Genomic DNA, 27,837 nt, shown 5'->3' on the forward strand with positions numbered 1-27,837 from the left:
CGGAGGCAGGAGCGTCCTCCCTGTCCTGTGCCCTCCCCGCCTCCCCCTGTCCGGGGGAGCGCAGGATCCTGGGCTGTGTCCGCTCAGCGCCTGGGAATCCGGGGCCTGTGCTGCTGGAACGGTGTTCCCGGGACCAAGGCTCCTGAAGGGAACGGGCACAGCCCCCTCCACCCAGAGCCCCGCCCGCCCGCCCGGCTTCCCCAGGCCCCGCCGGGCGCGCTCCAGCCCTTTACCGAGATCAGCCTGCAGTGTGAGGTGAGCTTCCCCCTGGGCGCCCCTCCTCTCATAGTGACCCCGGGAACCTGGAGGCTCCACTGCCCCTCCTGCGGTTCTGCCCCAGTTCCCTGCTGAGCACTTCTCCCCCCGGGAAAACTCCTGCGTGGATTTGTAAAGTTTCTACTTCTCCGGGGTGGGCTTTCCTGTCCGGGGGCTCTAGCCTCAGACCTTAGCCCAGCTCCTCGCGGGGCCCCTCCCCAACTTAATTCATTCATTCATTCATTCATTCTTTCTTTCTTTTCTTCTTTCTTTCTCTTTCTTTTCTTCTTTCTTTCTTTCTTTTCTTCTTTCTTTCTTTCTTTCTTTCTTTTCTTCTTTCTTTCTTTTCTTTTCTTCTTTCTTTCTTTTCTTTTCTTCTTTCTTTCTTTTCTTTTCTTCTTTCTTTCTTTCTTTTTCTTCTTTCTTTCTTTCTTTTCTTCTTTCTTTCTTTCTTTTCTTCTTTCTTTCTTTCTTTTCTTCTTTCTTTCTTTCTTTTCTTTTCTTCTTTCTTTCTTTCTTTTCTTTTCTTCTTTCTTTCTTTCTTTTCTTTTCTTCTTTCTTTCTTTCTTTTCTTTTCTTCTTTCTTTTCTTCTTTCTTTCTTTCTTCTTTCTTTCTTTCTTTCTTTCTTTTCTTCTTTCTTTCTTTCTTTCTTCTTTCTTTCTTTCTTTCTTTCTTCTTTCTTTCTTTCTTTCTTCTTTCTTTCTTTCTTTCTTTTCTTCTTTCTTTCTTTTCTTCTTTCTTTCTTTCTTTTCTTCTTTCTTTCTTTTCTTCTTTCTTTCTTTCTTTCTTTCTTTTCTTCTTTCTTTCTTTTCTTCTTTCTTTCTTTCTTTCTTTTCTTCTTTCTTTCTTTTCTTCTTTCTTTCTTTTCTTCTTTCTTTTCTTCTTTCTTTCTTTTCTTCTTTCTTCTTTCTTCTTTCTTTCTTTTCTTCTTTCTTTTCTTCTTTCTTTCTTTTCTTCTTTCTTTTCTTCTTTCTTTCTTTTCTTCTTTCTTTTCTTCTTTCTTTTCTTCTTTCTTTTCTTTCTTTCTTCTTTCTTTCTTTTCTTCTTTCTTTTCTTTCTTTCTTTCTTTTCTTCTCTTTTCTTCTTTCTTTCTTTCCTTTCTTCTCTTCTCTTCTCTTCTCTTTTCTTTCTTCCTTTCCTCTTCTTTCTTCCTTTCCTTTTCTTTCTTTCATCTATCATCTATCTATCTATCTATCTATCTATCATCATCATCATTTGCCGTCTTCCTACCTTGTTAGAAGCAAAACCTTTTCTCTCTGTAGCTAGCATTCCAGCTGTTCTCTCTTTAAATCTCAGGCCGAATTTGTAGGTTTTCAGGATGGTTTGAAAGTTATCTAGGTAAGTTGGTGGGGCCAGGTGAGTTGAGGACCCCTACTCCTTCACTATCCTGCCCCACCTCACAGGGCTTATTTATTTAACTTCTTTGACCTAAATCACATATTTGAAAAACAAAGACTGTTGTGAGGTTCACTGATAAGAAACCTGGACAGACAATCAAAGACCTGTTCTCTCTTCCAAATTTGTCATCTAAATAGCCAGGTATAACCTTTGGTAGCTCCTTAACTTTGTGTCGCATTTTCTTCTCCCCACCTGCTTTTTGTGGAGGATTAGTGAAAAGAACAAAGCAGTGCAAACAGTAGGTACCCATAAATGCTCATTAAACTAAAATAAAAGGTAGAAGGAGGTTGACCAATTTAGCCTCTTCCTTGTTCTTCCAAGTTTGGTCTAGAGTGTTAGTGTGATTGGAGAAAGGAAGAGAATGATGGAAAGAGACAATGTTCCTGAGACATCAGTGTCCCTCTGACAGTCTCCTGAAGGCCCAGGGGACACACTGGAGCAATTCTGAGTAGCACAGTTTTAGGATCAGATTTCTGTTTCAGAAAATTTGCTCTAATGGTGGAGTAAAAGAGGAGACCAAATAGACAGCTGCTACAGAATTCTGGGTGAGAGATAATGTTGACCTGAATCAAGGCAGCAAGAAAAGGCTGGAGAGGAATGGGAGAGCCTCTGTAGATACAGAACCTATGGGATTTTGTGGTCATTTTCAGGCGAGGATAAATAAAGAGCTAAAAAAAAGTCTAAAATCATTGCTGAAGAGTTAGGAATAAAAGCAGCAAGGTTCCTATGAAAAGATGGCAGTACTTACCATTGTCACCATCTCTCTGAGTCGGGGCAAAAAGGGGGTTTAGCGGAGCTGTAATAGCAGGTAAGGTGAATAGAGCTTATCTCAGGCTGGGTCCCAATGCTTCCATTAGTCTGAAACCCTGGGATTGGCATCACCTGGGAAATTGCTAGAATTTATTCCATCCCAGTCCTATTGAATTAGAAACTTGGCATGGGGCCTAGCAATCCATTTTATCAAGCCCTCCTGGTGATTTCTTTTTTTTTTTTTTTCCTCCTGGTGATTTCTATACACATTAAAATCTGTGCACTTCTCTAGAATTATGGTTCTGAAAATACATCCATTCATAAAAGCAGTCAGGCAAAATGGATATATAACCAGGGGCCTCTGAAATGGCCCAGGACTCAAGCTAAAGAACAATTGGCTAGACAAGTAACAACATAATGAGGAAAATGCTTACTTTTCAACTCCAAGGATGCTAAGTGAAACATTCCAAATTCTTGAAAGAAAGATGCATCTGACTCATATCATGTTTGCCTTTAAGTCTTGGTCAAAAGAAAACATTTTCTTTTTTTTTTTTTTTTTTAAAGATTTATTTATTTGAGAGGGAGAGAAAGAAAGTGAAAGCACATGCGGGTGGGGTAAGGGCTGAGGGAGAAAGAATCTCAAGCAGACTCCCTGCTGAATGCAGAGGCCACTATGGGGCTTGATCTCAGGACTCTGAGATCATGACCTGAGCTGAAATCAGGAGTTAGAGACTTAACTGACTGAGCCACCCACATACTTCAAAACAAAACATTTTTAAAAGGAAAGAAAAAATGAAGGGGGGAATGCAAATGCCATACCACTTAGTGTTGCTTTTGGGAGTGCCAGGCCTTGCTTCCTCACCTTGCCTTTTTAGTTACCATCCCCAGAGTTTGCTCAAAGGCCTTACCCAGAATATCCTGTTGTTTTAGAATCTACAGGGCAGAGGAGTGTGAGTAGAAGGGGGTGGCCCTTAAGGGGCCCTTTCCCCATCAACTCTTCTTAGACTCAGTTAACCAGGCAAGAATTCTAGAGATACTTATAAAGAGAGACAACACAGTTCCCTCATTATTGCAGCAAGAGGATAGGCAAGACCTGGAGTGATACTTGGGTGTAAGGCTATTCTCTACTACCTGCAGTAGGGACCTCAGGATAAGTTTCAGTGTACACTTCCACCTCTGAGCCTTGGCCCAGACATCTGAAAATGAAAGAATTGAGCTAAAAGATATACCTAGTATGTTAACTTCTGTTTTTTCATGCCCCAGAATTCTTGGCCCTACAAATGGTTATCAGTTTAGTTCTTGGGGCAAGAGAGAATGCTACTCATCTGAATCTATTATTGAGGGAAGATTTTCAGGATTGTGTTGATCTTAAAGCATGGCTAAGCTAGACAAAATCATATACTCTGAAAGGGTTCTGTGAACATTTTTATCTTCTATATTGAGAGCTAGTAGTTTTGGAGGCTATTAAATTTCCATTGACAGAGATTTGAAGTATTCAAAGGTGTCAGTTTCTCCAATTTTCAAAGTGGCTCTAGGGGAATTTTGCAATCTTTCAAATGTCTTTGAAACAGAGAGAAAAAAAACCATCCCTCTGAAGGAGCACCTCAGTCCCACCTTTCTTTAACACCTTCATCTTCAAATTAAGGCATTGAATAAGTTAGGGTGGGATTTAAAAAAAAAATTTATACAATTGTAGCCTTGAGATTCCATAGCTGTGTAGTCTTTCCACACAAAATTAGTTCCTTGAGTTTTAATGTTTCTTTCATTCTTTTTTTACTTGAAAAAATACTATGAACGAGACTTAAAGGCAAATGGAATATGAGTCAGTGGCATCTTCTTTCTCTTGAAAATTTGGAAGGCTTTACTTGGCAACTTCAGGTGGAGAAGAAAGGTGAGCCATTTCCTCATCTTAAATGTCTAGCCAACTGTACTTCAACTTGAGCCCTGGCCCATTTCAGAGGATTGTAAATCTGTTTTGTCAATTTGCCCAGAGTTTTTGTGAATTGGTGCTTTTTCAGAATCAAACAAAGTAACAAAAGTAAAACACACACAACTTCTTGGGGAAAAAAAAGACTCTGAACTGTTTTCTTGATTTCAGCAGCTATGGTACCCTTTAATTACAATTTGAACCAAAGTATTAATTCTTGAACTGAATGTACTTCCTTGTTTATTCTCTCAAACAAATGCTTGTATAATTTTGTCTTGCATGTAATCTTTCCCTGCAATTTTTATAGTAACTGAAAGTAATTTCCAGAATTATTTTGAAAGTTAAATGGCTCCTCACAATATTTCTATGAAAAGAATTTGGTGAGGGGTTAGAAAATATTGTTTCCACACCAGAGTAAAGGCAAAGAAGCATGAGGCAATAAATTAAGACTACCCAGTGAATTATTGTTTGTACTAGATTAGAATTTAGTTTATTCATTCAGTAAATACTCAGTAATATTCCATTATCAACCTAGTTCCTCATATACTAGGATATATTTCTTATGTTTTGTCTAATATACCATGTGATGTATTTAAAAAAAAAACAAGCAAAGTAATTTGATTGTCTCACAGTTCTAGAGGCTAGAAGTCTGAGATCAAGATGTTGGTAAAGTTGGTTCCTTCTGAGAGTTGTAAGACTGTTCTGGGCTTCTCCTATAGCTTCTGGTGGTTTGCTGGTAATTTTTGACATCACTTGACTTGTAGAAGCAAGTGATCTCTGTCTACTATTCATATGGCATTCTCCCTGTATAAATATCTGTCTCCAAATTTCCCTTCTTTAAAGAACACCAGTCATACTGGATTAGGGCCCACCCTATGACCACCTTTTAACTTGGTTATCTCTGTAAAAATTCTCTCTCCAAATAAGGTCATATTCTGAGGTACCAGGGTTAGGACTTCAATATACAAGTTTTGGAGGATGGTGAGGAGAAAAACCCAACCCCAAAACTGTGTATTATAATAGCAAAAACATGTGTTTATTATTAATTTATAAGTATTTATTGAACATCCACTACAAGCAAAATCCTATGCTCATGTGCCTTTTATAGGGATAACTTTATCCCAATATTTTCCCAACTCTTCCCAATATACATTCCAAACTCTCATAATCACATTATCAGACAGGAAACCTTGCTACTCTGAATCCAAAGAGAAAGAAGAGGGCAGCCCAGGTGGCTCAGCGGTCTAGTGCTGCCTTCAGCCTAGGGCATGATCCTAGAGACCCGGTATCGAGTCCCATGTCGGGCTCCCTGCATGGAGCCTGCTTCTCCCTCTGCCTGTGTCTCTGCCTCTCTCTCTCTCTCTCTCTCTGTGTGTTTCATGAATAAATAAATAAAATATTTAAAAGAAAGAAGAAAGAAAGAAAGAAAGAGAAAGAAAGAAAGAAAGAAAGAAAGAAAGAAAGAAAGAAAGAAATTAAAGAAAGAAAGAAGAGAGACGAGTTAAGGAAAGAAAAATTAACAGAAGTCCAAGAAGGCACACTAGAATGATTTTTATCCTTCAGCTGTAATAGACAAAAATGAAAGGGTTTCCAAAACAGGACCAGGATTTCCCCCTGCCACCATTTAGCAATGATCTTTACACAAAACCTTCTGTGGAATTTCCCTTAGTATAACTCCTGATTCAGAAAATCCTCAGTGTTAAAGACTAGATAACTTTAGAAGATTAAGACCTTATTATAACTGATATGTGTATTTTAGAGATAGCAAATACTCTCCTATGTAAAGTTAGAGGATAAAAGATTGCTAGAGCTAGAAAGGATTCCAGAGATCATCTGCTTCGTTCCAATTCTGGAATCTCTTCAGGATTCCAGATATCATCTGCTTCCATCCTATGTTGTTTTAAAATAGATTTTATGGGGCACCTGGGTGGCCCAGTGGTTGAGGAACTGCCTTTGGCTCATGTTATAATCCCAGGGTCTGGGATTGAGTCCTGCATCAGGCTCCCCACAGAGCCTGCTTCTCCCTCTACCTATGTCTTTGCCTCTGTGTGTGTGTGTGTCTCTCATGAGTAAATAAATAAAATCTTTAGAAAATAATAAAATAAAATAGATTTCATTGTTATTCAATATGGTAGAGCCAACAGATCAGGAGACAGCTGCCACTAAAAAGGCAGTTTTTAATATTCATAGATCCCAAGAGAAAGGATGTATGTGATACCATGAGGAAGAGGCATGTGGAGGAAGCACGGAGATTGGGCAGGAGGGAGTGGGGACAACTATGGAAAAGAGCTGCAGGAAGAAATGGGCAATGCAGGGAAAGCAGGATTAGTATTGACTAGTTTGAATAATTTCAGAGAGTCTAGGATTTACGCACTATTCTAAGTTGTCTAAGTTGTCTAACTTAGTTGTCTGGTATTTTGCCCTGGGGTGATTAGGACAGCTGGATAGTGGCTTGGTGTGGCAGCCTGATGAAAGAGGTGATTGTGGTGAGAGCTCTATATTGGCCAGTGGTCAGTCTGCATTTGAAAAGGTGCTCCTGGACAAGTTGTTTCCTATTTATAGGAACTGACTAACCTTGGGAGGGCCAGCAAGGCCCAAATATCAAAGTATCAGAACACAGAAAATAAAAGACATAGTTGACACACAGTGTCACTTCTAGTTGAGTGATAGGGAGATCTTACATTGGATGTTGATAAGGATCCTGGGATCATATATGGGCTCAGAAAAAAAGTTATGTTTGATTTTCAATGTCTGCCATTTTTAGTGTCATCACCCATTTAATCCAACTCTTCCTTATAAAAGAGGAAAACACAAAACAGGAATTCTAGGTGTAGACTGTAGCTTCTTTCCAGCACCGTCCCCTACAAATCCCCATATTACCTATAATTTTTGAAGGAAGATCTCTTGTTCTGGGTCCTATAATTGTTTGATTATCCCCATGCAGTTTGCTGCAAGTTCTATAAGTTGTGACATCCTTATGTGTCTCTTGTTTTTCATGATGATCATGCATACCCTCCTTAGTGGCTGAAACTCCCAAGTCTAGTCAGAGATTCTTCAAACCATCCAGAGCAGTTGCTTTTCTTCCAAGGAATCTGGACAGCATAAGCAGAGTACTGGAGAGTCTACCTTTCTGTTCTAATTTGTTAACTGGTTCTTTTATCAGATTTTCTTCTGATATGCAGCTCTTGACATCAGTTTCTCCTCCTGAGATGCCTTGTCCTGGATGCAGCAGTATTAGTCTACTCTACAGTCAAAGTGGTCCTGAGATATATTGTGACTTCTTAAAGGAAAGCATTTCTCAGTCCTCTCGAACAACACTTAAATGTTCTGAGATATAGAAAGGGAAAAATTATGAATGTTTAGCACTATTCATTTATTGTTAGGCAAGCATGCAGTAGTGAGCATGAACTATATTTAAGGCACTTCTATAAATATTCTGGAAGTTGTAAAAATGGGTGACAAATGTTCCTTACTATGAAATTAAACTAATAATCAAAGGGAGAAGATCAAATAAATAGTGGCAGAACTAAGGTTATGGCAAGGACTGGCTAGCTGGTCACCCAACCTATTTCTTTTTCTTCCTTTATACAGTGTTTGATTACATTTCTTAGGTTCCCATATAGTTAGCTGTGGCCAGATTTTTGAGTTCTAGTCAAAGGAATGGTGAGCCAAACTTATATGCACCCCTTTCATGTCTGGCTAATAAAAACCCACTTTAAAAATGAAAAAATTGGGGTTCCTGTGTGGCTCAGTCAGTTAAGTGGCTGACTCTTGATTTTAGCTCAAGTCATGATCTCAGGGTGTGAGATCAAGCCTTGCAACAGTCTCTGCACTCTGCAGGGAGTCCTCCTGAGATTCTTACTCTCCCTCTGCCCCTTTCCACAATGCTCACTTGTGTCTCTCTCTCTCAAATCAACAAGTAAATATTTACTAAATAAATATAAAATCCCTTTTTGCTCTTTCCTTTTCTTTCAGCTTGATATTGATGAACATAGCAACCTTGGGAGCCATATCTTAACAATGGCAGAGACACAATATAGCAGGATCCTGGGTCCCTGTATCACCACTTGGAAGAGAGTAGCACACAGATTGAGAATATACATTTGGATTTTCCTGGATGAGAAGTAAGCTTATATTGGATTTAAGCCTTTATAGATTTAGGAATTGTTAGAGCAGATAGCATTATCTCAATTAATATAGATTAGAATCCAAGTCGCCCAACTCCAAGTTCAGTTCTATTTTCTCCAAACTATAAATCCATATGAAATAATTTGGTAATGTCCAAATTTTAATTCTAATAAATGACTTAGAATGTGACTTTTATATTTAAGAGAATATATGAAGACTCAAAATAAACTGGTATTAAGAAGGGGCACCTGCAAAGCAGGAGTGTTTGTGTGAAACAATGGAGTAACAAACGCAGTGTCCAGTTTATTACACAAAGTTAGTACTTGAGGCATTGATCTGCCATTGCTGGATTCCAAGGATGAGCAGAGTATTCTGAGGGTTATAATAGAAGGTTTCCCTTGGTTGACCTGGATGTGGAATGCTACAAACTCACATCTTCCAAGGCTCATTGTTTCTACTTATTGAAATCCCAAATTAAATCACCAAGTGCTAGTGATTCCTATGGTAGGACACAAACTATTTAGACACATGGCTGACCCTGACTGCCTCCTCAAGTACAACTGATGGACACTAAAAAAGGCTACACAAATGGCGGGCCAGAAAAAAGGCAACTCTATTTTTCTTTGATTTTAATTTTACTTTTAGAAACATTCTCTACCTTTCTCATACTTACTTCCTGGAATCTCAGTACATGCATTCTCTTACCTAGATGCCCAGAGTTCCCAAATTTAGCACTTTTCACTGGCCCTCCCTTTTTGAGTGTTACTGCCTATCTTATCTTTTATTCATCTATTAAAAAAACCTACACCAAATTATGAACCAAATAACAAAACAAAACTAAGATGAACATGGGAGTGTCTACTAGATTATGCATGTTGTATTGCTTGGAAGAGAACCTAGTTGATTAGGTTACATCTGTCTATAATTAACTGGAAACACCAATTAGCTGGGTCCAAAAGGAGCTAATACAACTCAGAGAACTGTCAATGGAATAGTAATAGGAGAGAAGAGACCTTTAGGTAACAATGTCCCTGGCTGTCTGGGGTAGGTAACAGGGGAAAGGGCTGTGATAGCTTCTCTCAGAAAAAATATCTTGCGAAAGAGAACTGAGAACATGTTAGAGCAAGTATTGCCTGTTCTTCTTAAGAATAGTCCTGACTTTATGACATCTTTTCCCCAAGAAAACATGTGTAGGCAAAAATAGTAAACTGTACACACCCAAGAAAATCGAACAGATAATCTACTTTGCACAATTCAAGTTGCAAAATGCCTAAGTTCATTCTTATACTGTAATAGTTAGCATCAACAGTTAAGAATGCCCTTGGTAAGTTATTTGCCTGACTGAAGAAACAGCATTCTTTTTTTTATATAAATATTTTGAGGGAATTGAAATAATGGCTTTTGTCATTTTGTCTTATTTTTATAGGATACTTGATTCTGTTTGAGACTAGCTTATGAACTTGGGTTTGTTCTGATTTATAAGTGACCTTTGGATGAGTCTGCAGTTGTTCCTGGAATTTATACCACAGGGATTCCCTTTCTGTCCTCCTTAGTTAATTGTTCAACATATCACACATAAATGCAATGAGAAGGCAGACAGACATCCAAATTACTTTCAAAAGGAAGCTTATGTTGAAAAATATTTGAGCTATATCCATCTTGTGGGTTTCTTTTGTCTAATTCAAGCATTCTTTCATAATTTAGTCTTCCTGATAAATTATTACTCAAAAGCATTTAAGCTTATTGTTCTTTCTTCAGAGCACTGGTGGTAACCCAATACTCATTCAGACGTTGCTTCTGACTTCAAGGTTTGGTAACCTCACCACACTATTTAATGAAATGCTTCATGTAAAAGGTCACCCCTAAGATTCCAATTCCTGAAAGGGAACAATTTTCCACTCTGCTGACAAGTTTCTAAGGTCTAGAATGGCAACTTGTGTCCTTTCTTTGTGTGGAAAACTTTGGAGATAAGAAATGCAGAAATGCTGCTGCTTCTACAAGCCATGGATGTTTGTCCCTTTGGTGACCTTAATGACAAATCTGGATAGGATAGGCAATGGGAAAGTGATCTGCTTGCCAGAATATCAGCAGATGTCCTCCTGGATGCCTCATCTGTATTGTACTAAAAACACATGGAAGTAGTTTTCTGCAGAGGCAGAGCTCTGCCCCAAACTTGGCACCAGATTAGTTCCATACTGGGTAATTACTGGGAAAGGTTTTTCCTTCAATACCACTGTCATTATACCACTTCCTTGCTCAAAAATATCCCATAGTGTGGTGGTGCTATTATCCGAATATTTGTGTATCCCCCAAATTTATGTTGAATCCTAACCCCCAATGTGTGGTGGTGCTATTATCTGAGTATTTGTGTATCCCCCCAAATTTATGTTGAATCCTAACCTCCAAAGTGATGGTATTAGGAGGTGGAGCTTTTGTGAAGTGATTAGGGAAGAATCCTCATGGATAGGATTAGGGCCTTATAGAGTAGGCCTGAGAGAACTCCCCTGCCCCTCCACCAGGTGAGAACAGAATGAGAAAGCAGCAGCCAAGAACCAGGAAGTGGGCCCTCACGATCATGTCAGCACCCTGATCTTGGACCTCCTAGCCTCCAAAACTGTGGGTAATGAATTTCTGTTTATAAATCACTCATCCATGGTATTTTGTGACAGCAGCCCCAACAGAACTAGACAAATAGGCAGAATAATGATCCCTAAAAGATGTTCATGTTCTAATCCCCAGAACCCGTGAAGATGTTGTCTTACATGACAGAAGGGCCTTTGTAAATGTGATCAGATGAAAAACCTTGAGATTAGTGTGGATTATTCAGGTGGACCCAATATAATTACATGCATTCTTAAAAGCAGATAACTTTTTCTAGCAGTGATCAGAGGGAAGTCAAGAGAGAGAAAGGATGTGATAACAGAAGAAGGGTCAAAGAGGTGAGGAGGAAGGGGAGATTTGAAGCATGAGAGGGACTCCAAACAGTCCTCCAAACCTACCCTGACTGTTCCTACTACCGTATGTTTTCTTACACTGTTCCTCTTCTATTTCTCCCACTTGAATCTTAGCAACCTGTGGTCTATGTGCCATTCTGGAAGAAAGCCAAATCCAAACTAAAATGTTTCTCAATTTTGTGGTCCTACACCACTTACTGTTTTACTTCATTGTACACATAACACAGAAGTTTTCAAACTTATTGGTCTAAGGATTTCTGTATATTCTTAATAATTATTAAGGACTTCAAAGATCTTTTGTTTATGTGAGTTGTATTTATAATTATTAGGAATTAAAACAAAACTTTTAAAAACAATTATTGTTATTTCTAAATAATAACCCTTTCATGCTAACATAAGTAACATTTTAATAAACATAGCTATGTTTTCCCAAATAAGAGAACTTAATGAGAAGTGTGGCATTGTTTCAATTTTTCAAATCTCTTTGATATCTGGCTTAATAGAAGACAGCTGGATAGATAGGATAGGATACTCTATCTATTGCTATATATCATTTGGTAATGGAAAATTATATTTCCATTAAATATATCATTTGGAGGAAAACCTGGCCTCAAACTGATTGCAATTATAAAAGGGAAATCATTTTTAAAACATTTCCAGATAATTCTAGATATTCTTCTTTGATATTATACCAAAACTCAATAAGTAATAGTTTCTTAAAGATTAATTGGAATGTAGAATGTGAAACTGTATCAATGAACCAATTAATACCCTGTTACATTAAAATCCATTGATTTTTTTTCCCTTTCACTTTGAATGGAGTTTTTCCCCATGTATGATTTTGTAGCATGCATGATTGGTCATTTGGAAAATATTGATTTATTCAGTTATGCAAATTTTAGGAGTGTTGACACAATTTATTATGTAATATCAAAAAATTGCATTTATTAAAATCACCACCAGTCTCATCAGAAAAGTATTTATGTTTTGAGAAGCTGTCAAGTTCACAGTGGTGGATACAAGATTTCAAAAGTTCCAATTTTCTCTTGAAAGCTGGAATTTTATTGTTGTCAACAAATATTGTCAGTTACTTTGCTTGATGTGACAGCTCATTTGATTCATTTTTGAGGGAAAAAAATGCTGCCAAATATCCAAGTCTGTAAACCCAAACTGACCTAATTTGTCAGTCCTTATTTCATGAAAAAAGTGGCAAATCCAGCTTACAAGTCAATCTGCAATGAGGGAAGTCATCGACATCCAATGAAATCCATGAAATGCTTAGATCTAGAACAGATTTCCCTACAAGTTTCAAAGAGTCTGGTCAATGTTCCTTCGCTTACAGTAGTCAGGCCCACACAGGCATGTGCTAGCCCCAAGAGAAGTGAGTAATGTTCCCATAGAGATCCTGCTTGGCTCAGGATAGTAGGGATGCACAGTTGTTGAAGGCAGTAATGCTGATCTCCCAGTTTTTTCCTACATCCTCTCCATCTGAGAGGTAAGGGTGATCATAGGGCAGAGGGGCTTTCCCATGAGCCATTTCAACCTCCTGATGGCTAAGACTGAGCAAAAGGAAGATGAGGTCTGGAGAGGAGTTCTGGTAGAACCAACTGAAAATTACGGACTTTCTAAATTCATCCCCATCTCTTCCTGTTCTGTTCTTTAAGGACATTCGGTCCCAACCAGAGAGATGTAACCATCAGAAAAGAACCAACATAAAACATAGGCCAGAGAGAAAGCAGAGAGGGGGTGAGGAGAAAGGAAGGGAAGACAAAAGGAGGTAAAGATAAATTTAAAAAGATAAATAAGATAAATAATTGTTATAATTTCAAAGAAATTTAAAATTTAAAAACGCTCAATAAGAATAGGTTATAAAACAATAGAGGATGACCAGCAAATTCATAGAGCAGGTTGAAAAAGAAAATATTACAGGGACATCATAATGAATTAATAAAATGGAATAAGTACAATTTGAAATGAAGCTTAAAATATAAGGCAGCCTACAGAGAAGTATACAGAGAAAATGAAGAAAAATCACAAAAGTATCTACCATTTATAGAGAAGACAATTATGTGTAAAATATATAGAATACTTCATGTTCCTAAAGAACACAGGGGAAAAAAGAAGCAAAAGTATTCAAAAGTCTATCAGAAGGAATTTCCTTCAAATAAAGATTTGAATATGTAGACAGAAAAAAAAAGTATTCCTGGTGCCAAAAAAAAAAAATTAATACCAAAAATTACTGTGACACATCTGGTGAAATTCCTTAACTTTAAGGTTAAAGAAATAGTACAAGCATCCAAGCAGGAAAAAAAAGTTTAATGTTAAAGGGAGAAATTTAGAAATTTGGTCTTCTTCAAACTTGTCCATAACAATTCTTAGTACCAGAAAATAATGGAACAGCCTTTACAAAACTGAAGGATGACCAAAGAATTTTATGCCCAGATAAGTTGTTTTTCAAGTGTAAATGTGACAGGCAATTTCAAGTATGCAATAAGACTACAGCACCTATAATTTGTTCTTCAGAAAAACAAAAGCTTCTTGAAAAGGAAACCAGGCTAACTAAGATATGAACCAAAATTTAAAACTTGGGAATAAAGAACCTGAAGTTAAAAAAAAAAAAAAACACTTTTGGTATATAGTAAACAAATTTAAAGCTAGAATTAAGACTAAGTAATTATAAAAATATGATTACAGTAAAAAAAAAAGCTGTTGCAAATCTTTACATTGTAAAAATAATATAACAAAAGAAACTAGATAGAAGGCAAGTTGGAATAATACTGAAGTGTGCTAATTTTCTCTTTTCTCAAAGCAAGGGATCAAAGGATTAGGCCTGTGTCTGTATGGTATATTTCCTTCACAGGACAGTGCATTTGATTGCTTTCTGAGGATACTACCAACAAACTGTCAGCCAGTGTTGACCAGTGTAGTGTCTTTGGGAGCAGGAGAAAAACAAGTTACCTCAACATCTCGATCTCCAAAGTTAAGAACAAAAAAATCTGGAAAAGTAGAGACATAATTGGGTTTCATCCCAGGAAATGGGCCTGTTAAGAGGCAAATCCATGGTTAGGAAGATTTTAATATTTTCTTCACCCTAAGAAAGGATATGTGTAGATTAAGAAAATGTTTCATATTCTCTTTTGATTACTAGGTTATACAAGACCTGTCAGCAAAATGCTTGAAAATTTTTCTTCCTGATTTTGTTTATGGTTTTATGAAGAGTAACCATATTGCCTCGGCTAACTTTACCATTGGTGGTCATTTTTTCCTATTTTACAGTGTTATAATTGGATACATGAGAGTGATTCATATGACCACACTTACATGACAGCAAAAGCAGAAAAAACGTACATGAGTACATGTGGTATAACTTGGCGAGAGAAATGTATAAATATAAAATTACAAAGGAAGATGAAATTTCCAGTGGGTAAACAATTCTACATGACATGTCCCTGACATATAGATAGCTCAGAGGAAGCACAAATAGAAGATGGACTTGCACATTTGGTTAGATTTCATTTCAGAAATGTAACAGAGGTGAAAGAACATAGGCACTGGTATCATATAAGCCAGGTTCTAAAACCTAGCATTGCCTCTTTTTTTGAATATCTTTGGACATATTAGGTAATAATTTCCTCATTTATAAAATAATGGTATCACCTACCACAAGGTTGTTGTAAAAACTGGCAAAATCCTAGATGTGGTGAACTCAGTACAGTGTGTTGTAGGATAGGTTCTCAATAACTGGCAGGTGGATATGGCCAATTTAGAAAGAAAACAACATGAAATTCTTTGATCTAGAAAGAAGTTCTAAAAATATTATAACTCATTGGAGAAGACCATCATTTGCCTTTCACTTCACATTGCACAAGTTGTCAACCAGACAGGAATCAAGTCCCAACCCTAAATCCTCCATTGATATTCTTTGTGGCCTTAGGTCATTTATCTTCTTTCATCCTTAGTTTCTTTGGCTATAACATAGGGGATCGCTACCTACTGATATATTGTTAGAGCCAAAAAAAAATTTAGAAGGTGTAAGAACTCTGAGAAATATGACATTGTACACCAAGGTGAGGGGACAAACAATTGTTTTAATTTCTACACTTTCTCTTCATTTCACTTTGCTAATCTTTTGCTTAAACTAAGAAACTAAGAAGCTGTGTGCTAGGAGGGGGGCATTTTCATGTCTCTGTGCCCTTCCCCCCCAAAAAATATGCATTTAAATGGAATATCCTTCCCTCTTGTTACACAAAAGTCCTTATTTATCTGTCAAGGTTCAGCTTAAATGTCACTGCTCTTTGGACTCTTCCTTAACTATCCCCTTACCTGTGTTCTCATAGTATACTGTCTCTTTTGCAGCTCCTATTACATTGTCTGGTAGTTACTTCTTTATAGCTCTGTCTCCTTGTAGCATATAACAACTAGAACATGAGCTGCTTATAGTAGAGACATTTTCTATCACCATCATCTAGCAGAATGAGTGGCTTAGAGGGGGAGCTCAATAAATATCTGGGGGGAGAGACAAAAACTAGAAGTAGAGAGGAAATGACCAATTACTGAGTATCTAGTAAGAGTCAGGCATGTACCAAACTCTTCCCATAAAATATCTCATTTAATTCTTCTATCACTGACATAATTTTTGTATTCATTCATTGAGCAAATATTTATTGAGCCCTATACTATGTCCCAGGCATTGTTCTAGATGTTAAGAATACAGCTATTCTTAGCATGATTAGTTCCAAGTGAGGGGAGACAGACAACAAACAAATTGGCAAAACATATATGTAAATATTAAATGGTGATATATTCTGTGAAGAAAAATAAAGCTGTATAAGAAAACAGGATTATGGGGGTTGGGATAATGTTCTGTTTCAGACCAAGGACCAAGGAGGTACTTTGTGATCATGTGACTTTTGAACAAAGAACTGAATGAAGTAAGCTGATGTGCTATAGATATCTAGAAAGTGAGTGTTCTCTAAAGAGGGCTAGCCAGGGCTTCTGAGGCAGGAGCACATGTGGTATGTTTGAGGGCCAACACAGAAGCTAATATATCTGGAGAGAAGTGATCACAGAGCTGAAGGATCTGTGAAATCAAAGATAATAGAAACATGTCATGTAAACCCTCAAGGGGAGACCATGAGAAGACTTTATAATTTTATTCTCCATGACAGGGGAAAACATGGGAAGATTTTGACCAGAGAAGTGATTTCTTGGATGCTGTGAGGAGCAGACTATGGAGGAGCAAGGTCACTGGGGGTGGGAAGAGGCATTTACTCCTTTATTGCAATAGCCAAGGAGAGAGGTGATAGCAGATAAGGGTAGGAATACAGCAGTGATGACCAGGGACTGGATACAGTTTACGGTAGGGCTAATAGATTGGCTAATGTTTTGGAAGTGTGCAGTGAGAAAAAGAGGCTTAGCCCAGAGTAATTGGACAAGTCAAGAGGCTACATACTGAGGTTGGGAAGATAGTGGAAAGATTAACTATGAGGAGAAAAATGAGGAGTTTGGTTTGGATATATTAAATTTGGAATGTATATTATATATTTAAGCAGAATTATTGAGTTGGAAATTTGATTCCAGCATTTAGGAATCAGGGGAAGGGTTATGGCTGGAGATACAGCCTTTAGTGAGTCATCAGCCTAAAAGTGGTACTTATGGCCAATCAACTAGATGAAATTAAGAAATAAGAGTAAAGAGGTAAGAAAAGAAGTCTGAGGACTAAGTCCCAGATATTTCAATGACTCAAAGTTGGGAAGGTAAAAAATAATCTGGAAAATGAGGCTGGGAATGCATGGCCAGAGAGCGAGAAAGGAATGAAGAGGCAGGAGTGTCCCAGAAGGCTATGGCTTATGAAAATGGAAGTGGTCACAAGGGCCCAATGCTGCTCACAGATCAAATAAGGCCTCAGAAATTATTTGATAGATTTCTTGTACTGTTCGATTTGACTACTTTAGTAAGTAGTCAACCCCCTTTATCCCTCTTTGATAAATAATCAAACTGAGGTCCAAAAAGATTAAGGGGCACCTGGCTGGCTCAATCAGTAGAGCATGCAACTCTTGATCACAGGGTTCTGAGTTTGCGTCTCATGTTGGATGTAGAGATTACTTAAGAATAAAATCTTTAAAAAAAATCCTTTTTTTTTTTTTTTTTTTTAAAGATTTAAGCAACTTACCCAAGTTTAGATAGGTAGAAAGTGGGAGTTATGGCTGAAACACAAATCTGCCATCTTGGAAGCCAATATTCTTTTTCTTCTTTTGGTCACAGTTATGCAAGTTGTGCTCTACACAAGGCACCTAACCAAGGGAGTAATTGGGTACTGAAATCTAGCCTGTGCTCTGCTTGCTAAACCAAGTGCCCTGGAGCAGGGGAGGACTCTAACTTGGGGAAATCTCTTTCAACAAGGGCAAGAGAGACTTGGGCAGTGGTAAGGAGAGTGATAAGAAATTGGTCATGTCAAAAGAAAAAATAAAAATTAACTTAATAAAGTAAATCTGAGAATTGGCCGTGTATCAAGATTACCTGTGGGTATTTAAAAATATACAGGTGCCTAGCCACCACTTCAGACCTATGAAATCAGAATCTCTAAAAATGATCACCTGTATACCCTCACACTTATGGGTATATTGTACATTCCAATATCAAAAGGTTTTAACATCTTTTCACACTGGAAATTGTGTCCAGAAGACTGTGGTTCTTTAAATTTGAGTGGGATTTCAAGCCCATGCAAAAGCACAGAGCAGTGGAGAGTCTGGAATGGATTTTCACACTCTATTCTGGCTATCCCGACTCCTGTCCCCTCCAATATATTCAGGGTTTCCACTCTGGTGGTCCCCACATGCCAGCCCCTATGATTAACAGAAAATTTCTTTCCTTTGGGCCTTCTTTTTCTGTCTCCTTCTCCCAAGGATACAGATTGTATACTTTCCTGACCCCCCTTCACCTCACATCAAAATCTAATCATTTATTCTTGTTGAGCTGGGAGGGCTCTTGATTCTGTGAGAGGAGTAGAGACAAAAAAGTATGCTCTGAAGCATTCATTCTCTAGTTTAACATTACAGTGTTTATCTAAAAAGCTGTAAGACTTTCAAATTGTCAAGGTTAACCACCTACAAGAATAACTCCCATATATTATGCTGAAGGAATGTGTCTTTCCTTTTGTCATCCTAGCTCAGAATGTGCCAAGCCCCAGAAAGGTTGTGGGATGGTAGGGACTGGAGGAGGATGCAGAAAAATAAATCTGAACCATCATATTCAAATTTTTCAAAAGCTTCAAAAGCAAACATGTTGGGGACTTAAATTTGATAATAACTGATAAGATCTAGCCCCCCCCCCCCCCACCGTCTCCCACTCCAATCTCCTTATAGATAAAGAAGTTGAAGCCTATGAGATTTAAGTGATTTAGGCAGGCAAGATAATGTAACAAGTTTAGTGGCAAATCAAGGGTTAGGAGTCAGGACATCCAATTCTCAGTCTGGAACAGGAGAAAGATGAATGCAATCTAGTGGAGTGTAGTATTAGGGGTAACTTGTAGTCACCTAGGACACTGTCCTAATACCTGACCACCCCACAGATATTTTGATATAATAGCATGGAATGGGGCCTAAGAATCATAAAACATTTCTGTTGTTCAACCAAGTCCAGGGGACTAAGACATAAAGGATTCAGTTGCTGTCAATCTTGGGAGCTTAAATGCCTCTAGCTGGCATTTCCTAGAAAAAAAAAAAATCACCAAAAGCTGAAAGTAAACTCAATGTAAATAAAAACTGAGTGGTATGAAGGGACAATGAATGAGTGAGGTATAGGTGGGGAAGAGAATATTAGATTTGACCCAAACTTTTCGAGCTCAGTCTTGAAGCTTGCCTGAAGACTTTTGGGTTCTGTAGGCTATCTCTGTCTGGGAATCATCAAGTGAAACTGTACCACAGAAACAAGATGACTCCAGAGGATAGTGAAAGGACATGGAACCTTTGGCTTCTTGAGTCTCTGGCTTGCATCTAGTTCAGGCTGGCAGGCACCACAAGTCATTAGCATGAATTGAATTTCCTGTGGTCATAGTGAGCTCAGCCCTGGACTATCTCCAGTTCCTGGGAGACCAGCATCTCAACTAGCTCTAAGGGCCTTGGAAGGCTTAGCTGAAAGGGCAAATCAAGAGGGGACAGTACTGGACTTTCTGCTCCTGCTTTGGAAGAGAAGTATCCCAAGAATCAATGAAGATTGATAACCCCTCAACACAGAGCTTCTGCTTTTCCTATCACTTTCCATAGATTATGCAGCTGCCTTTTCAGTTTTGTTCCAAATAGCAAGAGGAGATTTAATGTGGCTACTAATTTAAATACACTCTGTTCTTAGGATCCCAAGGAACATTCTATTTTCTTTTTATTTAAATGAATGATTGGGCCTTCCAGCTCCCAATACAGTGGCTACATAAAGGGTGTTTGCAAAACCTTTTTGTGTGGTAGTAACTGAAACTTGAAACCTACACAAACTAGTGGGACCCCAAGCCAAAGCTTTAGAGCACAGTCAAGGGCAGCTAGCAGCTAGCAAGATAAGCCTGTCCTTTAGGATGCCACCCCAGCAGTGGGACCAGGTGGATATGCCACAGTAACTGGCCAAAGCACCATTAGGCAGCCTTAACAAATGGAATTCTCTCTCAGTGCTATCTGGAGCTAATTAGAAGCAACAACACAACTGTCTCTGTATTTTCCAAGTTGCTATAGTGAGCCAGTTCTGGCTTTCCTGAATTGATTGACTGGGGCCTGCCTTGTCCACTTGGGAGATGAGAATCTGTCCTGCCTAAGATAGGATAACTATTTGCTGCACAGTTAATAATAGATCTCTTAAAGAAGGCTGCCCTCACCAATAATGTCTCCTCCCCCCGTGTCCTCCCTAAACTTTATATTCTTTTCCAAAATGCAATTACTCCTGAAAGATTTAGCACATTAAGTTTATGGAGAATTCAATTGTAATTTGATATAATTTCATTGCTTTATACATGACCTATTAGAGAGGGCTAAGAATATTGAGTCTGTGTTTGTGTATGAGGTGCTGGGGAAGGTGACCTTTCCCCAGCAAGGAGAACTTTTGAGGCTGTGATTCCACTCTGCAGAGTCTACAGAACCATGGATAGCATTGGCTATTAGGTGGTGAGAAGGCATTAGGGGAGAAAGCTAAGGAAAAAGGAGAGAACGTGCCTTACATCAGCATTTCCCAAATATTCATAGGACTACCTCAGAATCGTTTGTGGAACTTGCAAAAAAAAAAAAAAAAAAAGTTAAATGGTAGGACTCCATCCAAAGATCATGTGGCCCAGGGAGCCTGGGCTCAGGCTAACCAAGTTGAAGAACCACCACCCTTAGGCACCCTTCATCTACCTCACAAATTTTTAACAAGGACAGTTGTCTGAATCATTCTTCCTTACAAACACATTTCACTTGGAAGGATAGTCCACCTCCTTCATTGATCTTCTGAGCTGAGAATGGAATAGAGCAGTAATAGCAGATTCAAGTGAGAAAGACCTTCCAAATATGAATGAATTAGGCACTCTCTCTCCCAGGCCTGAACCTAAAAGGAGAGCAGGGTTTCTTGAAGTGGTTCACTTACCAGTGGTTGAGAGGCTGACTTTTCTTGATCTTTATAGTCCTCTAAGCCTTGGAATTCTGTCAATCTCTGAAAATACTTAAATATCCAAGGAAAGACAAATTTGAAGCTGGTACCTTCAAGTAAGAGATCCCTGTGAAAGTCAATGAATGATGGGAGTTCTTTATGCCTTGTTAGTGGAAAAGTATGGCTGGTATCCTGGGGAGTGGGCCAGATCAATCAAAATACCCAGCTCCAGAGTGTCCTTGAGATAACACAACCATGTTGAATGCCCGTCAGCGATAGGAATGGGAAGGGGGTTAACAGAGAAGATTTGTAAGGGACATCTGTTATTATTCCCCAAACACTTTGATGATACTCAATATTTTTATTGACTTGAATCTGCTCAGTGTCTGAAAGGATTCAAACCTGAAAACATTTCAGCATGTAGCTTGTATCAGATTATAATTGGCCCAATATTTGAGCCAGTTTGAATTCTCATTTAATGAATTCCTTGTCCAGATCCAAATGATTCTGGAATCATTTCCAAGTCTGAATTGATTCAAACTGTGACTATTTCTGAATGATGTTGGGTTGGGTGGTTATTTCATGGAGCCTTGCGGAGCTGTGTGGGAGGGCTAGGACAGGAGCAGCCATGGGATCCTTACATATCAAGCTCTCAGCAGCTGAAGGGTTCTGTAGTTGGGCGATACAGTGCTGCTGAGCCAGAGAGCGTAGAGTTATCACTTGCCCCCTGTGGGGCCTACACCTGCTTGTGACTCATAGTAAAATATCCTGAGTCCTCCATCCCCCTACTCCCTCCCCACCCCCTGCAAAGAGAAAGTAAGGATGGTTTGTCTCCAGAACTCCACTTATATTTTTCATTTGTAGGGGAAAAGCAAATCCAGGCTTGGGGTTACATTTGCATGAGAGAGAATTACATAAAAGCTAGATTCCCCATTCAGAAGGGCTCAGAACAAGTAGTGTATCACAGGCTGGTGATAATCAGTGTTGCACAAAGAATGCAACCAATGAATTTGTCTCTGTAAAACAGGTTGTTTTCTACAGAAATAATTAACTCTGAATGACAAGAAACAGCTTTGGAGGAAATACATGATTATTTGGAATCCTGAGATTATAGACAATTTGGACATATACCAGATATTTCAATATAACTTTTGTCTGAAGACTAGTTTCCATATCAGAAGATGAAGCTCCCATTCTCATGGCTAGAATATGAGCCACTTAATTACTCAATGAGACCTAAAAAATGTAATAGTTGCCATATTTAGCTTATGAGCAATATCAAAGTGAATTGTGTGAACTTAAGCCGAGAGAACCAAGTGGGTGTCATGTGTTGCTTTATACTTCTGTGTCCTTACAAGAGTATCTGAAAAGAGAGTTACAGTGCATATTTGGTAGGATTCAATGAGAACTGTAAGACCATGATCAAATAATTTTGTTTTTCATCAAAATTGTGGCCCTGGGTGAAGGTCAAAGTGAACCAGCAATGCTGTCTTAATATATTTAGCCAAAACATAACTATTTAGTTCTCCCTGTTCAGTTCACTTTCAATAAAAACAATACAGAAGTATACAGTTTTAATGATTTGTGTAGAAAACATTTTCTCTGATGAGTATACTATTTTGTTTAAACTTCTTTTAACTTGGCACTATTTGAAAATTTCTAGGAGTATTGATCAAATTAAATTACAAGCTCATAATATATTCCCTTAAGCCATCTGAACCAAGGGAGAAGCTATCATGATTTGTTTATGTTCTTCAGATGATAGGCTTCAAATCTAGTAGGTTTTATTTCTGGTCTCCAAATATGTTGTAGGTATCTTCATAAAAATTGAAAGCCGATTGCTGGCATGTTTTCTTTATTCCCTTAAAAATATTAATTTAAATCTCAGGTTGCAGGGAAGTCCTACCCAGCATTTAAGTCTGACTTTATAAAGCATAAAGATAAGAGAACTAATTTTGATATCCTTTCATCCAAGTTCCAAATCATTATGAAGATTTTAGAGGAGGACTTTGCTGGGAGTTTCCATGTTCTATACTACAATTGTTAGCATCCATACTAAACAGGTTTCAATACTGTGGTAACACCTGCGGTATTTATTTAATTTTTTTTTTCACCTGGGGCTTTTAAATTCTTTTTCCTCACTAGAGTCCTGAGAGAGACTTGACATTTATTTAATTTTGCTGGGAACACTCAAATAAGAATTGCAGTAAATAAAATGCACTGATTTTCCAAAAGTCACTTTACTGCCCACCACCTACAGCAACAGGTTTATTTATTAGAAGGTACCTGAAAACTTGAATTCCTACCAGTATGAACTGTAGCAAATCTTTAGTACTTGTGTGAGAACTTTGGAGAACACACATAGAAGGGATGCTTATCTTATCTGTTCCTTTCTATTCTGCTGATTTTTTCTTGTAAAAATGAAATTGGTCCCAATTCTCCATGCCTCAATCAACATCTGGAAAATATGGCTTATTTATCCCCTAAGGTTACTGGGTGTGTATATAGCATTAAATATATATATAAATACAGAGAAAGGGGGGAATTGTTCACTTATGAACAGTATGAGGAATCTTCACTACAAACAAATCCAGTTTTATACTTCATTTATTTAGCACAGTTTGGACTATATACAAATGTAAGATATGATAGTAATTTATTCCATAGATTTTTGTCTAGGTCTCCTGGTCTTATCTCTTTGACTAGAATAAAAATAAATCCATGGATAAGCAGATCTGGGGTCTCAGCATCCCCTTTTAAAGTATTTTTAATAAGTTGGTATCTATAAGAAATTTCTAAAATGATCAGGAATATGCACTTAACTGAGGTAAATCTAAGTGATGACAAAACAAAACAAAACAAAAACAACCAAGAATAGTTTCCTCAACAAGGAGGTAGCAGTGTTTTTAAGTACTAGACATTAAGTAATGAATATTTGAGTCAAATCTAATAAAAGCACCTCCACATAGGCATCCGTCCTTTTTCTCAAAATTTAGAGTGGGGTTCAAAGCTTAAAACAATACTACTTATCTAGCTATTGGAATATTAAACCTGATAAAGGAAGAACAGAGACTGTTAAATAAGAATTAAGTATGTAATAAAGAAACAGGGAGATAATCTATGTGAACTCTTAATGTGACTATGAAAATTATATAGATGATAGTCCATTAGGCTCTTGATTGCATAGATGAATTAAATGCAGTAGACTATGTTTACTTGATGCCTTTACAGCTATTGAAAAAAAAAAAGCAATTAGTCAGTTAAAAGAAAAACTCCAAAGCAATAGTTTTTCTTTAACTAAATTGAATATATTTTTTGGTTAGACACAAATGCTAAGAGAAGATTGGAGAGGGGAAGAGAAGAATAAAGAATGAAGTCTTAGTTAATATAACGAAATAACAAGAACCAAAAGTATTTTCAGGGATCCCAAAGTAGAGAATTTTAATGATTTTAAATATATGCAAGTGTGAAAATAATTAAAGAGTCCATTAGACTGAGGGAGTTCTAATGCATTGGTGGCCTAAGTCAGCAAATTAAAACTTAAGCCAGAATCAATTCCTGTAAATGCCTCAAGGTTAAGAAATCAAAACACAAGAACAACCAATCACAACCAACTAAACTTTCCCAAGTAAGGCAACAGCTTAAGCTATAGCCAATCAAATAACTTCCTTGCTTTGCTTCTGCATCTGTCTTATAAAAACCTTTCCTTAGCTCCTGCTCCTTAAGAGCTCCTACACCTTTTTGGTTTGGCACCGCCCAATTCAAATAAATGTTCGCTCAAACAAATTCTTCAAAATTTTAATGTACTACAGTTTATCTTTTATGAAGAGAATTATTTTTCCCCCAATGGGAACCAGTCTGTAGAATTAGAGTATTTTTCAGCAGCTAAATATAATCTGATGTACAAATATTTGCATTAAAAATAACGTATTTAAAATGTACTCATTCAGGGCGCCTAGGTGGCTCAGTCTGTTTAGCATCTTTTTGGCTCAGATCATGATCGCAGGGTCCTGGGATCGAATCACACATTGAGGGGACTTCTCCCTCTGCCCTTTCCCCCTGCTCATGATCTCTCTCCCAAATAAATAAAATCTTTTTTAAAAGGAGTAAAAATTAAAAAAAATAGAATGTACTCATTTAGTTTGTTGGATGACAGTGGCCAGAAATAGTATACCTCCAAAAGACTAGTCCTATAATCCTTCATGGATTAGACCAAAGGACTTAAGTACTTAGACGTTTTTACGTCTTGCTAAGGAAGTGTCATTGCAAGGTACATTACTAACAAAGGAATCACTAGAAGCAAATATGAGGTTTAGGATCATCTGCAAGGCAAAAGTACAGGCGACAGGCAAGAGATCAGATAAATGTACCCAAAGGCTGCTGGTCAAGAAGGATCAGGAAAACTAAAATGGTGATTCAACTTAAAAGTTCATTAAGATATCTGGACTGAAAAAACTTAATGAATGTAAAAAAATAATGAGGCAAAGGCTTCACAGAGTCTGAATTCAAGGCAAGATAACTACTCAGATCAGGCAAAAAGATATGAACAAAAGTATATGATTCCAAACACAAGATCAAAGACCATATTGAAAGGTCTAGAAAGAAGCAAGAAATAATTAGACTACAGGAAATGCAGCAGGTGATGCTCTCCATACCTGAGCAAAAAATCTGGACAGCCAATATGAAGCACTGCAATACAAACAACTTCTATCTCATCTCACTTCTTGCTACAGCAATCAGTTCCAGGGCTTAATTAACACAGAATCTGCAGGTTGTAGCAGATAAATCAACTTGTTTTGTGAACAAGTATCTTAGCTGAATTGGGGAGTCTGAGGGCAATTTAGTGAGCATGTATACTTCAATTAGTTCTTTTATTCATTCACCCATTCAAAAACACAGACTGGGAATGTCAATAAAAATGGAGGAAGGACATCTAAAAAAACTTTTTTTCTTGAAAGTTAAAAGAACACTGGCAATAACACAACAAAATGATCAGAATCAACATTTTTAGAACTCTGGAAATTAATCAAAGGCTTAGCACAATCTGAGGGAGCATTCATTAAGGAAAAATAGCTCAATCCTGAAAAGCAAACTTTGTGGTGATTTAATTTGTCCTATTCTCACACGAACCTACTCACTGCTCCTAGCTTTGTGATAGCCTTAAAACCCAATAGCCTGCAATCATGGTGAAAACCAGCAGCCTGGCAGCCAGTGGAAGAGACAGAATGGGATTAGAACTTCTACAAAGCCACCTTCCCAAAGAGCCATTATTTGACCTATCTGGGGGTTCCATGGGAGACCCCATATTAAGTTGGTCCTCATTTGGCCTGACACAGAGTTTGCCCCATGAAAACAGCTTTTTCCAGGGGTGATTTGTCAAAAAACAGTTACAGGCAGTTGTGGTTGCCTGAGACAGTGGGTGGCATTTAGAGCAAGCTCTCAATAGGCTATTACAAATCATACATCTGATACGTACATCTGAGATATGTACAAATCATACATCTGAGATCATCTCACAATGTATATAAATACTAAATCATTACATTGTACACCTGAAACTAATAAAATGTTATATACCACAATTACAAAAAGAAAGCTTCCTGAGACCCACAAGGATAGCCATAATAAAAAGACAAATAATAACACGTCCTAGAGAGGATTTTGAGAAATTGGAACCCTCATAGACTGCAGATAGAAATGTAAAATGGTGCAGCTACAGACAACAGTTTGGTAGTTCCTTAAAAAGTTAAACCTAAAATTACCAGAGATTATACTCCTATATATCCAAGATATTTGAAAACATATACCCATGCAAAACCTTTTACATGAATGTTCACAGGGATATTGTTTATAATAACCAAAAAGTGGAAAAACCCTAACATCCATCAACTGATAACTGGATAAACAAAATATGCTATATCCATACAATGGAATATTATTCACTCATAAAACCAATGGAGTAGTGATTCATGCTACAGCATGAAAGAACCCTTGAAAGTTTTATGATCAGTGAAAGAAACCGGACACAAAAGGCCATATATTGTACAATTCCATTTATTTGAAATATACAAGAAAGGCAAACTCACAGGAATAGAAAATGGATCAATGACTGCCAAGAACGTGAGGGAGGGTAAAATGGGGAGTCACTGCACTTGAATGTGAATGTGATTTCTTTGAGGTGCAGAAAGTATGTGATAATATTGTAGTAATGGCTGTATAGTTTTGTGAATAAATGAAAACACCAAATCATACAATTTAAAAGAGTGAATTTGATATTGTGTGAATTTTATCTTTAACAAAATGTACTGAGGATCTAATAAGTTGCTATTTGGGGCACTGAAGTTAACAAGAAGAGTAATGCATACCCTGTACCCTTGTAGGAGTCTAGTGAAGAAGAAAGACAAATAATGGCATGAAATAATAAGCACTGTTGTAGAGTACCAGGAAACAAAGGGAAACCAAAAAAGTAAGCTTATGGTGATGCTGGGATATTAGGAAAAACTTTACAAGGGAGGTAGCATTTTTAAGCACTGAATCAGCTTACCAGAAAGGCAAAAGGGAGAAGGACATTCAAGGCACAGGAAAAAGAAAATGTTCAAGATCTGGAAACATGACACAGCAGACCCTGACAGAAATTCAGTACATAACACAATGACTTTCTATTTCTAAGTTTACTCTATGAGATACTTTTAAAATGAACAATGTAGCTGTCTCATCAGCTATGTCATGTTCTCAAATAGAAATTCATGTTAGAAGAACTGTTTATACCAGTCAAGATTAGCTATATGTATATATAGTGAGGTTTTTGTCAAAAATCACTT

At 37.6% G+C, this 27,837-nt stretch overlaps 1 long non-coding RNA gene across 1 annotated transcript in view; it reads left to right on the plus strand.

The window, feature by feature from the left end:
- Window positions 1–7,886: 7,886 nt before the first annotated feature.
- Window positions 7,887–27,837, plus strand: part of LOC140622743 (uncharacterized) — a 120,264-nt gene continuing 100,313 nt past the window's right edge. Inside the window, exon 1 of the long non-coding RNA XR_012022432.1 lies at window positions 7,887–8,455. This is a non-coding gene — a long non-coding RNA (uncharacterized lncRNA). The remainder of the gene's footprint in view (window positions 8,456–27,837) is intronic.

Source organism: Canis lupus, chromosome 32, assembly GCF_048164855.1.
Source record: "Canis lupus baileyi chromosome 32, mCanLup2.hap1, whole genome shotgun sequence".
NCBI lineage: Eukaryota > Metazoa > Chordata > Mammalia > Carnivora > Canidae > Canis > Canis lupus.